This window comes from Cloeon dipterum, chromosome 3 (assembly GCF_949628265.1).
Source record: "Cloeon dipterum chromosome 3, ieCloDipt1.1, whole genome shotgun sequence".
NCBI classification, from domain to species: domain Eukaryota; kingdom Metazoa; phylum Arthropoda; class Insecta; order Ephemeroptera; family Baetidae; genus Cloeon; species Cloeon dipterum.
Window position 1 is genome coordinate 31,407,210 of NC_088788.1, and position 13,619 is coordinate 31,420,828.

Here is a 13,619-nt window from a genome sequence, read left to right on the forward strand (position 1 = left end):
TTGGAATTTTATTACCAGCAGATATAGAAAACTGCGCCGGACCGCCGATGCTTATTTTGCTACAACTCTAATTTCTCATGCGTGCATAACGAGATGGCCAGCCAGCCAGCCAGCCATAGCCATAGCCGAAGCAAGCCAGGCAGGCAGGCAACCGGCCGGCCGGCGGCATTATTATTGCCTCGATGGAGCGCTTGAATCGGGAATTTTAATTGTTGCTCGCCAAGTTTCGAGCGGATTGGGCGAGAGGCGAGATGAAACTCGCGCTGATCGTTTGGGGTTGCCCTTCAGATTCCGCGACTGCTGCTGAGAAGTGCGCAAAATTGCTGCTGGGAATTCGCAACGAAACGATTTGCCGCAAACTACTGTTTGCGTTCGACCCTGCCAAATGCGCGATTAAACTCGACACTGCGGCAAATAAAATTTAAATTTGCTCCGTCGATGACATCTTCAATTGCTTTTGCCCAAATAAAAACATGACACTGCTCGAAACATTCTTTGGAATACCTTTTTCGTATGGTCTTAATTTTGGTGGAATGTGTAAAGCATAATGCAATAATTTTATTTATTTTAAAAATCGAACATCCGAACATCACAATTCCAGCAATTCGGACGAATTATTCGTTCAGCTACTTAATCGCAGCTACAAAAAAATTGAACAATCGATAATACTCTGGCGTTAAAAAAATATCTGATGAATCCAAGAAGAGGGGCCGTTTTTTAACCTTTCCGCGTCTATTTTACTTAGTGTTTTCTTTCACGAGGTATATAGCTGGTTCCACCGTCTTGGTAGTACGTAATTAGAAGAAGCTAAATATTCTTATACAGGGTTAAGTTTAATCAGTCTTATCCATATTTTTGCGCTCATTCAGTGCCAAAAAATATCAATATATATATATATATATATATATATATATATATATATATATATATATATATATATATATATATATATTACATTCGATAAACTTTTATTTTAATTTTATCCACATAGACATTACTCTTGTAGCGGTTCCCGCGCTCTCTGGCTCACTATATACACTCTAAAATATAAAGAAATTTTTCGAAGGATGTTGAAGCTTTTCAAAATAAATTTTGTATCACTATTTATATTACTTTTTAAACAGACATATTTGCAGCATTCCAAGCAATAGTTAGCGTATCTTAAATTAGAATGGGTTAAAGAAAAGTACTTAATTCTTCTTACAATGTAAGTTAAATTAGATTTAAAAATTTAAATACAGTTAAGAGAGAATTACTTGGAACCCAGAAGAATTTTATAGACGTGAATATCGAGAGTTGAATACAAAGTTAATCAAAGGTTGTGATTTATTTTGCTTATATTTTCTCGCAACGCTGGCTCGACTTTCCTTCAATTGGAGAAAGCGAGCTGAGCTCAAACTCACGCTGCATATAGCAATTAGCGCGCGCCCTAATTGACGACCGGAGAGGTCAGCGCAGCAACCTTTAATTAAAAAGCACCCCTTTCAAGCCTCACAGGCAGCATTCCAGTCGATCAGCGGCCATATTTCTCGAGACTGAGCACTAATGAAAATTCCCGGCTGCTGCGGCGGCTCAGCGTGTTTTGCGGAAATTAAATTTTTATTGGTCACCAGGGTCGAGTGCTGTAATTTGTTGCAATTTTCGCTTTGAAGCCCTTACGTGCCGCGCCGCGTTTGCCCTTGGAGCCGGAAACAGGGTCAACGCAGCTTCCTCCCGCAGCTCTCTGCTCTTCTCGCCGCGCTCGCACAAACGCAGGCAATCGAGCTGATGATCTGAGATTTATGAATGAGAAGTGGCGACAAAAGAAATTCACCAGCGCTTTCAGAGCGGCGGCGAGGAGGAAGACGGAACCAAGGTGGTGCAGCAGCCGGCGTATTTACTTGCGCTGCACTCATCTGTGCGCTGCTCCCTTGGGGGCAATGAATGCGCGTGTGTTTCGCCCCCGTCCTCTTACCCGCCTCGCAGCCCCCTCACTTTCAGGCCTAAACTTTCTTTGCCGGTAAAGAGGGACACTAACTTCCCAAATTATTGAATAATGGATCATTTAAATTTTACATGAGCTCCAAAAGTTGAAATTTCGGTGGAAAATTAGGAAATTTGAAGTTTGCCTTTCTTTGAAAATCTGAACTGCGTCTTGAGGGACGAGAATTTAAAAAGGTTCCACCAAAAACTAACAAGAAAACTCTTTATTTCAGATAGTGATAGCAATCTAATTGTTATTCATGTGTGATGTAAACCAAGTGCGGCGTTTGAAATTTTTCAATTCGTGTAGGCAATTTACAGAGCCTTGAAAACATCACAAAAAATATTAGTTAGATTTATTAACATTTTGGTTCAATTTTTTACGAGATGAATTGATTTTTGTATCATTTTTACTCTAGGAAAAAATCTAAATATTTCCACAAGGGTTAGTTCTGGTCTCTTAACTTTTGTAAGAGTATAATCATGCGCATTTACTAAGAGCTGATCAAAACACTTCTACATTTGATAAAATGCTATTCCCTTCTTGCTATAGAATATAGGTCAATTGAAATTAGGAAATATCAAGTTCATTAATTTTAACTTTAGAAGTATCGAAAATTTTCCATATGAAAACTGTAGCTTATTTTTGCCACTTAAGAAAATTAATCACAAATCATATTTATGAGCTACTATCTATCAAGGGATTTTTACTGACAGTTCAACATGAATCACCGACCCATTTGTGTCGTCAAATAGAGGCTACCTATCACTATCAGCAAAAATAGTCACGTTCAAAATACGATTTGAAAACCATGCCCATTTTAAATCCCATGAGGATTTAACTCCTTTGGTGCGTCACTACTCGACTCACAAATTGTGTAAATTCCCTACTTTCTTTAACGTGGCATCCATTTAAGTTGGGACATATTCAAGTAAGTATGTTTAAATATGTGTTAAATAATTCTACCATTGAAAAATTAAAAAGAAAAATCCAAGCTTTAGCTGGTGCACTTTTGAGTTTGTACGTTGCAGCGATGTTAAATGAACAAAACATTAATATGTTCTTTGCTAAACATGGGCAATTATGAACTCGTTCGATTTTTATGTTTCACCAGCGAATGAATGAATGCTAGGACAATAAACTTGCGAGCAGCTGCAAAGGAATGGAACGAGCTCGTCTATTTCAACAGATCCCGCCTCTCTCGGCACGGCAGTCGCAATTTTCCCACAGCCACCCCTAGCCGGGCAGGCGGCACAGCGAGCACTGGCTCAGCCGTGTTTCCCTTCAGGCATCTGTTGGTACGGCGGGCGAACCTTGATTAGGCTTTTGGTTAATTAATAACCCACCCCGCACCGCCCCACTCTCATTTCTGCCGCCGCCGCCGCCACTGCCGCCGCCGTCGTCGTGCCATTACCTTACTTATACAACACGCAATTTCCTTTTTCATTTTCCAACAACATTAATGCAACCGAATCAAAGTCATCAGCAGCGGCGGCGGCGGCGCCACCGCCAACGCTCGCATTCAGATAATTATGCCTCCCTCTCACTCGCGCGAACAGGCGAACCGACCGACCACTTTTTGTGCCGGCTTTTTCCTTTTCCACGACGGGCGCAATCAATCCGCCGCGAGTTAATTTCCGCCAAACAAGGACGCTTTGATGCTAATTAATGGCGTTTGAGCGCATGAAATTGTGTTTGAAATCCAATTGACAAGTCGGTTATTTGGGTGGAAATTAGCTCTTGATATTATGGCGTGCTGTGTGTGCGCTTGCTAGCTCGCAATCTGCGCGCAGACTAGATAGAATATTCTGTTGTCAGCAACACACTGCGATGTATGTATAATGCTGCTAATGGGAACTCGTGAATGGTTTCCTAACAATTTTCATCCGGAAAGCTTGCTGAAGCAAACTTGCACGTACTTTTCTCTCCCATATTTTACGTTTAAAATGAATAAATTGATTTTAAACAGGACTCGTACATTGCCTGAAAGTGTCATCTTCTAACAAATTACGAAAACCGTCAACTAAGGTTTTTTTAGGATGGATAACAAAATTACTAATAGAATTCGAAAAATTTTCCGATTTGATCACATGCTCAGCGATGACAGCAATAAAATAATTTAGGGAAATTTGCTAAAAGTGCTCTAACAGAATTTATCCACTGTATGTTGAACAATACTTTAAAACATTTTTTAATTTTACAAAATTCACCATTTGTCAAATAGGAATTGTTGCTTAAATTTTGCCATTATTTTTGTTAGTAGGATTATATTGGAAAACTTCTTATTAACATTCCATTTAAATTACATTTTATTTATTGATCTCTTCTATATGCTCAATTATAAACAAGTTTGCTGAATGACAAATGGTTTCGTGCAAAGGCAACCAATCAACACATTCCTGCCAATTTGTAGAATGGCACGTTGCAAATTATACAATGAATGGAATTAAATTGCAATTAAATTCATCTTCGCTTCACCTGAATCTCTCCGTATGAAGAGAGCAGCTCGTTTTTTTTCTCCATGCAGCGCATACCGCGGGTAATGCTAGTCTCGAACAGGTGCACAAACAAATTATTCGGTCCGTCTGTTTGCCAGGGCTAATAGTTCTGGGAAAAATTAAAGAGGCCGTGTGTTTGTATGTACCGAGGAGATTATATGTGTAGCCTCACTGGGATGAAATGAATGCCGTTTGCATTATTTTGTTGAGTCACTTCTCCCGACGTATACGTGTATACGTGCCTCGTCCCTTTCAATCGGGCAGCAAAGAAAGACAGACGTCTTCTTCTCTCCGTCCAACTAATGTGCGGCAAAAGCCTCTCTGGTCATCCCATAGGAACAAAAAGCGAGTGTGACGGTTACGCTGCACACGTGACCAGACGATAGTAATTCTGCGCCGCCCATGCTATCGCTCAGCGATACCAAGTTTGGACGGTACAACCGACGGATTTTTATTTTTGCCGTGCAAAACAGCTTATCTATTATGCTTCATTTTAGATGTTTTCCACGGCAATGAGATAAAGCTGTATATTTGAGTTATCTACTCCTCCATCAGTAAATGGCTATGTCAGGCTTCAACATTGCTATTTGCGTTTGTTAAAAATAGCAGGAAATGACATGAAACAGAGAGTAGCCAAAATGAACATTTACTTATCTGCGGAAATACTATGTAAATGGTTCAACAAAAACCCTCAATAATTATTTCATTTGTTTAGCTTATTTTAACAGCACCCGCCAAGGTCTGTTAATTTTGCCATTTTGAACAGTTTGCCCGCTATTGACCTTGCAAAATAAAGCAAAATTTGTTCTCTTGGAGCAAGCCAAGTGTAAATAATTGCAGTCGCGACGCACAGCCAGAGCGACAAAGACCGGCTCAAAAATTGTGGTCTGAACCCGATCCCTGGGTGACCGAAAAGATTTTCGTCCTGGAACCACGAAAGCAGAAGAAATTCATCCAAAATGAAAGGGCCTGACGCACAAACAGGTTGGCAACCGCAATCCCGTGCGCGCGTATATATACGTATATTACACACATATGCACAATAAAATCCGCCGTTTCCAAGCACACATATACATACATTTATATGTATTAACACACGGAGCGAGAGGCAGCAGAGAAGGTTATTGACTCGTTTTGCGAGCAAAGTCTAGCAGCTTCAGGTGAGAACATCACTTATGCCCCATTAGCGCTGCGCATTGCTGCACATGTGTACCCACTATTTTGTATCTCGTGCAGTTCGATTTCGATTGGGAATAGCGAGCGTGAATTTCGGCCTGGGAAAGCTTCTTGGCCTCTGACCTGCGCAGGCACAAGGCCAATATCAAGATGTGTGAGGGTACATAATTGCGGTAATTATCGAGTGATTTAGTGTCTCGACATACTCGCGGATACACACATCACGAAGAAGAGGATTTAGGTCAGTTTCAAAATATTTTTTTAATAAGTTCAGTTACCAATACATTTTCAACGTTTGGTAATGAAATTCTAACTTACTTATTTGCTATTGAATATAAAAATAATAGCGTCCTTAGCTGGATCATAGTCTTACTCCGTGTCTTTTTATTTTTATTTTTTTTTTCAGAATGGATGGCTTAAGTGATAGATCTAAATAAAAGATCATCTCCTTCTACTGAACAACATCTGTTGCTTCTCTAAGGCCTAATTAGCAAAATAAATTATAAATTGCAAAAGATCTTGCCTCACTGAACGTTGAAAACGATTGAATGCAGTAGTCCAAAATTCTATACATTTTTTGAAGCAAAACGTGTTCAATTTTTTCCTGGATTGTTGTAGAAATCAGTCATGATAGTTTTTGGATCATGCATAGCAACATATAATCTGACAATGTGGTAAAAAATTGCAAAATAATATTAGCAGTTTTGCACCGTGAAAAGGTTTAGATATAGTTGATGGCGCTGTTCGCAAGCCATTTTGGTTCTTGTATGCTGTATCGAATAAAGCGTGGTGCCGACGAGACAAGATCCCGATAATAGCCACCGTGGTGCTGTTTCGTGAAACCGGCCCTCTTTCAATTTCGATTGCCCGCCAATCTTCGGCGAAAATTGCATTTTTGCAGCGCAGATAAGCGACGAGCAGTCTGGCAAGCTGTCCCTTCTCCCTCAGCGCTCCCTTCCCTCTTTTCGCCGGTCGCTGCGGCTTTTTTTATTTTGTCACGTTGATGGGAGTCGTTCGATCGCGTCGAGCCTTGATGTCGCTCATTTTTAATTTTCTTGTCATTTATCGCGCGCACGCCGGCCCGCAAATTAATAAAAACGTCATTTCGGCTGCGGCGCGGCCATAAATTGTGCGCCAGTTAAATTGGGATGGTCCATCAGGTATCAAACAGCATTCCTCGCGGCGTACTCCGCATGAACCGGCCGTTGGCCCGAATTTTATCGCGAGCATCACACACTCACATGCACGCGGTCTCCCCGCGAGTGACACATCAGGCGATCATTTCTGTATCTCACGCGAATCTACGGCGCGTGTTTTCTTGAATAAATAAATAAGTACGTGTGCAGCGTGCTCTTTTGCTCAACTTTCTCGCTTTATTCGCGCTGCATGCCGAGTGTGCTGGAGACCCCGGCCCAAAAATCGTTTCTCTCTGCTCCACCAGGGGATTCGATTCAGTTCTGGGAAATTTGGTTGCTTGCTCACGGAAATACGTTCTCTTGTTGCAGGAGTGATGGGACTCGGAGCCAGCGGCTTTCCAGCCTGATTGTCACATAGGTGAGTTATTATTATTATTTTTTAAATTATTGTTGCACTCGAGGAAAGCAAAGTTCCAGGAATTTCAATCAAGCTTTCCCTTTTTTCAACACGGAGAAAAAGAAAAAAATGTTAAAGGGACGTGTCTTGAAAGAGACCAGTCTGAGAGTAAGAAATTCCTCGCAAAGAGTCTTCCCACGCAAGAAAACGAGTCAGCATATATTTGCGTTCGCATTAAATAAAAAATTAAATATACTACCTCTTTGGAGAGGACAGCGAGATAAGATCCCGCGTGGCTGCAGAACCGGCTTTTTTCGGTGCGTGTCCTATTGTTTTTGTTTGGCAGCGTGTAATTGTCGGCGCGCGATGCCCGATGATGTAGTGGGCTCCTCCATTAGAATTTATTTGTACTTATGCAAGATTGAGTGGAGCGCGCCGTGTCACAGGTATAAGTAGTCGCAATGAAAAGCCACTCCGTCCGCCCATAAATATGATTATCGGAGCGAGTAAAAAAGCTATCAGCGGTTATGGCTGGCTCGCGAGTCAGCGCTAGGGTTGCCATTCTTGTAATCGGATTGAATTATGAACTCGAAAGCCTTAAAATGTCACAAATGTATTTGAAATTAACGCACTTAAGAAGGCACTCAAAACATTTTGTAGTAAACGCGCGTGTATTAAATTTTTATAAAATTGAAAAGGCGGGGATAGAGTTTTTGATCTATGTATTTTAAAGAGTCTTAAAATGTGTTTTAAATGGGAAATCTGAGGTAACTTTGCTTCAAACACCAATTATGTAATTAGACAAAGGTTGCATTCAGCACACACTGTGAACACCTTTAAATATTTCCTAATCAATTAAATAATTTCACTCCTATGGTTTTCTTTTTCCTGTATTTCCACATCCACACTTAAGTACTCCCCGAGAAAACCGTCTCAAGAATGTGGGGTACAAGTACCTGCATGTATTTATGAGGAAATATACCCAAACCTATAACACTTTGAGTTAAAAAAAAAAGAAAAAAAAAATGGAGAGAATTCAAATACAGCAGCAGACATTGTCGTCTAAGGAATCTCTATTTACACCACTTCATCTTTAGAAATTATGTTACGCGTGCTTCAGTTTGAAAAGCGCATTGCATGCCACTTGGCAGCCCTAACCCTAACGTGCAGGCAATGAAACGGCTGTTACTTTTCAATAAATGCATGACGTGTGCTGTCACCTTTTGCTGGCACCGATCGGTCCGGCTCTTTGAAGATGCGGTTTGCGGCTGACCAACAATAGTCATAAGAAGGTGATGTACGAATCTCAAGTAAAATGAGAGTACGCGCATCTCGTCGGTTTCAAGAGCTGTTGACAAGTTGTTGAAAAGGTCATGGTCTGCCGAGTGGAAAAAAAGCATTTTTCGCTGCAGCAAATTAAATGTTGAGTAGCAAAAGCAATCGGTGTGCTTGCAACCCGGGGAGATTCCTTTTTCCTGTTTATCTCTCGAATCGGCGCGTGTTTTGGTTTCATTAACATTTCACCAGCGGCAGATTCCGGCGACGCGAATAAGAATTGTGAGCAGTGTGCTTTGAAAAGTGCTGCTCGCAATCATCATGAGCGTCGTCATTAAGGCGGCGATGGTCATCGCAAAAGAAGTGGGCGTAACGGCCGGTGGTGACCTCGTGACCTCGACCGCCGCGCACTGCGAAGACCGGACCGACCGGTATATTGACACCTCGGCTGCTTCAACTCCAATCATGAAAACAGTCGGCGCTTTACAATAACTCATGCCCACTAGCAAGGCCAGTCAAGTTCCCAGCAGTGTGAAAAATAAACAAAGAATCATCGATTTTTTTGTCTCCCTCTTGTTGATATAAAATTTTCTGCATTCCTCCAGCTGCGGAAATGCATTTTTGCATTTCATTATATTCTAACGAACAATTTCAATTAGATAATTGAGCTGCAACTGTTTTCGGAAAGAATTTTTAATTACGAAACGTTTGTTTAATATAGCTTGCCCATTGAACGCTCGGCTATTTGCATCTCGCTCCCTTTCTTTATCGCTTGCATAATTAAACTTATTAAGGACGCTAATTTATTTTTCAATTACACTACTACTCACTCAATGAAAGTCAGTTTAGAACGAGGCTGCGTGCGTCTGTTTCATCTTCTCTTTCTTCTGCTGGTGCAGATAAAGTTCTTATTATTTTGAGTTAATTAAGTTCCTACTTCTTCTCCTCCTCTTCTTCTTCATCTCCGCCCTCTCGAATGTGTGTGTGTACGCGAGATATAGAGGAATAAACAACCAAACTAATTACTTCCTTTGATTACTTTTTCTCGGCGCTTATCTCTTAACCATTGCGTCACTGTGTGTAAACGGTTGCCAAGTGGAAAACTGCGAAAAGGGTCTGGCTGAGTGAGGGATAGGTATGCTCGCACTTTAGACTCGTTGATTACTCTTGATTATGTGCATCGCTGCTTGTTATTTGTTGCCACCGACCCACCCGCTCGGCCGAGTGTTATCTGCGCTGCTGGCTCGTGTTGAAATTTATTTTGCACAATTTTCTCGCTTTTCAAGGAAAGCTAATCAGTACTACTTCTTGTTTGGAAAGAGATAATGGTTCCAAACAGAGTGCTCAAGAACTCCAGATATCTCAATTTTTTCATAAAAGTTTAGAGAGTGATTTTTTTGAGAAAATAAAAATGGGATAAATCCGCGCGAGATGCGTATATTTTGTCGCTGTCCATCAAAGTGAAATATTTACATTTTGCCGAGCTCTTGATATATCGCATGCAAGTGCCAAGCGATCGTTCTGAAGCCGGCGTGCGTCTTTAAAAAGACTTAGCGTTCGCAAAACCACTGTTACGCTTTGCTCAAGATTTTCAAATTTGGAAAGCAGCCGAGCATACCGGAATTTTCGTAGGTAGCAAACGCACACATTATATAATAGAGCCGGCAGCGGCAGAGGCAACGCGCTCAAATTGCCTTTCCCTTTTCGGCTGGCTCTTTCCCTGACTGAGTCGAGCCAGGCACATAGGCGGCTGCAATATGTTGTGCGAGACTAGTGAGTATGTGTAGGGGATATATTAAAACGACAAGAGAGAACTATTCCTCCTTATTGTCCCAGAGCTGTGCCGCTGGCAGATATATTAGGTCAGATATTGCATTTTCAATATCATCAATGCGACGATAAAAAGCAATATACATCCGCGTGCTCGCGCGATGCTCGAATTCTTTACGTGTTTACCATACCAATAAGGGCGTCGGTGTAATGCCGCCCGCGCGCCCAGTCGCCCGCACCCACGCACACAATTGTCTTTTTATTAACTTATTTGTCGTCTGACACAAACGAATTCGCTCCAGGCACCATGTTGAATGGGAATGGTGCTCCTCGATCTCAGAAATTAAAACGGTACATGGTCAAATACCACATTTGGATTTATAAAAAAAAATCATAAGGAACTCTCAGTCCCTCTCTTGTAACACTGAATTAGCGGGTTGTTGGCCAATGCCTATGTAATTTCTTCTAAATGTGATTTGCTGGTTTTAAATATCTGATGACTTGTTCTGTTCAAAATAATTTTATTCTGTTTAGAATTTCACATTCTTTATCGAATTTTTTTTCAACATCATGAAATTATTACGTTTTTCAAATAAAATGTGGTTTAGTTGTTTTAAAATAAAAAAATTTTCAAATCAGCCAGATCATTATGCTGTTGCGAAGCTCTTCCCAAATGAAGCAACTTTTATATGCTAACAACGCTAATTCATGCTAATCGTGAGTGAGACACAAAGCAAATTTTGCATGCATGCACCTCACGTCTTTTATTAAGCAATTAAAAATCAATTTCATTCTATGCCAAGATCATAAAATTAGCCGAAAGCAGAGTTTGTTAAGCTGGATCGTAAAAGCTCATGGGAAAACTGTGCGAAAAGATAAATATCTCGCGAACAGTCCTCTTCTAACACATTTATTAAGTGTTTGTTGCCGCAAAACGCAAATTTTATCGACTCTCCTCCGTGCCGAGCTCATTTTCAGACAGAGGTGGGCGAGTGGGAGTGAGTTGGAGGGGGCACTAAATGAGACTCGCTGTACGTGTACGCTTATTTTTTATTATTTCTTTCTTGCTTGCTTTTTTATCCCGAGCCGGGATCTCTCTCTCGGGGGAGAAGAAGAAGAAGAATTAACGTGCGAGCGTGGAGGCCAACTAGTTGTGTTCCACTCGGCTAGTGCGCCAGCGAAACCAACCGACCGTCTGACCGCCACACCGCCATTTGTTCGCGACCGCAAATCGGAAAATATTAATTTATTTTGCACTGAAAACCAAGTAATTGCCGCCACTTTTTCGGGCCTCGTCTGTTGTACTGACGAAGAAAGTTTTAAACGGATCTCTTTCATTCCAATCGCAGTTATTCTAGATTTTCAGTTTTGAAATAGCAATTTCATGTCACGCAAAGAACGTCACATTTAATTGGCCCGCATGCAGGCAGCAGAATAAAGAATATTTGCGTCCTCTTTTTTTACCGAAATTTATAATTAAGAGAGGAAAAAAGGTGGCACTGCTGAATGCTGTGCGGCTTGCTCCTTTTTTAATAAGACATTCGGCACCAGCAGCCACTAGCTTCTGTGAATTTGTTTATTCGTTTCCAAAGTTAATTTTAATGAGCGGTCTGGCTCATTATTAGAAGGAAGTTCTAATTTGTGCCACTATATTTATAAATAACAAAAACAACCGCACGTCTGTGTGTGCCCCCGCTTCTTTTTCTGGCCAAAAAGCCGCCGGGGAAAGCACGTGTCCCCTAGCATGTGTTAACACGCTGTTTTTCCTGCTCTGCGAATCAAGGGTTTTTTCTAAAAACGCATTCATAACCACACCGCCTAATTAGTGATATCACGTCAAAACACACAAGATGACGAAAATCCAAACCGATCCACGTGGAACAATTTACAAAGAATAAATTGCGCGGCAGAATACCATGTTAGACCACACTGAAGTTTAAAATAAAATTTCTATACATCAATAATTAAATTTTAAGTATTACTTGAGAATTTCAGCTGGAGGAATTTTTTATAGCTTAAATTATAACACGATGACGAAAAGGCGAGAATTTTATTTTTTATATTTTTAATTTAACTTTGTCACATTGATGATAATTCGCAACAAAGTATGTATATCATTTACTAGACTTCATAAAAAACACTGGACTCTAAAAATCTAAACCTCTATCTTATTGATCAAAGTCAACTAGAAATCCACTTAAATCCTTGCATTCTTCGCTCATTGCACATCGAAAAATATGTATCCATAATTTATAAAAGCATTGACTCAGTAAATAGGACAGGATGACATTCGCAAATATTACGTCGTGTATCCCAACAGGAAGCAATTTTTCCCACTGAATAAAAAGCAGCAGCATGCATTCCGTGTCACGTGTCGGCACCCAGGCACGTGCACTCCAGGATGTCGGCGCGATGCAAATGAATGTGTGTCTAATTCGCGAATAATTGAGTTAATCCGGCGAGTGCATCCCCCGGTGGCACGAGGCGAATCTCTAGGCCAGACCGACAGCCGAGAGCACACACAGCAGTGGCTTAATTACACCGTCAAGTGTGCAAAACCACGCACCTGAGCAATTTGCGTGCGCGCAAGTGCGCCACTGCTGGCGCATAATTATAATTGTCGGGAATTATCGCGGGCGCACAAGGCGGCGGCTGCAGCAATGGCTCCTGGGAACCGAACCGGCGACCCTCGGGACGGTGGTGCTCATTAGTACGTGTGCAATTATCCCAAAACGGCAGCTTCATTAAAACACACACTCACTCAAAGCTGCATCAGCACGCCGGCGTGCAAAGCCGATGAAAGGAGGAAAAATTAATTTCGCGCCCACGGCGTTGATTATGATAAAAAAAATGTTTAACTGCGCCAACCTTAAAATGAAGTAATAAAAAAGCTCGGGTTGAACGAAAAAGGAGCATTGCCGTCATGGCTGTGGTCCCAATTAAAAGTGACATAATTAAAAGGCAGCCTCTCGGTTTATTATTGGCTTAATTAATGGCCGAGTTAAGAGAATTCAGCCAAGCAGAGGACGCACAACAACCGCCCGAGCCAGTTGGCTCCTGTTCTTTTCGTCTGCGCTGCCCCTCCGTCTTAACGTGACTGGTCCACGGATCGCTAGCAGTCCACAAACAAAACATTCACAAAAATCAACGAGCTTTGAATTGTCTTCTTAGAGTCACCAGTGGCTTTCCATATAAATAATAAACTGGAAAATATTTAATTTACTCAAAATTCTAAATTTAATGTGATTTTGTAGCAGACAAGAATTCATACGAGACAGTATAAAGTTTTGCTGTCCTAACAACGATGCAGACAAATATTAAATACAATGCTCCTGGAAAAAAAGAACTGATGGTATATTGTAAAATGAAACAAAACATAATAGCTAAGCCAAAGCCATCTATCA

General features: G+C 41.1%; 1 protein-coding gene across 1 annotated transcript in view; it reads left to right on the forward strand.

The window, feature by feature from the left end:
- The window catches only part of LOC135941384 (LIM/homeobox protein Lhx9-like), a 110,320-nt gene that overhangs the window by 36,935 nt on the left and 59,766 nt on the right, over positions 1-13,619 (forward strand). The window contains exon 3 of the mRNA XM_065486881.1: positions 7,143-7,191. The gene's annotated coding sequence lies outside the window, so the exon portion shown is untranslated. The remainder of the gene's footprint in view (positions 1-7,142; positions 7,192-13,619) is intronic.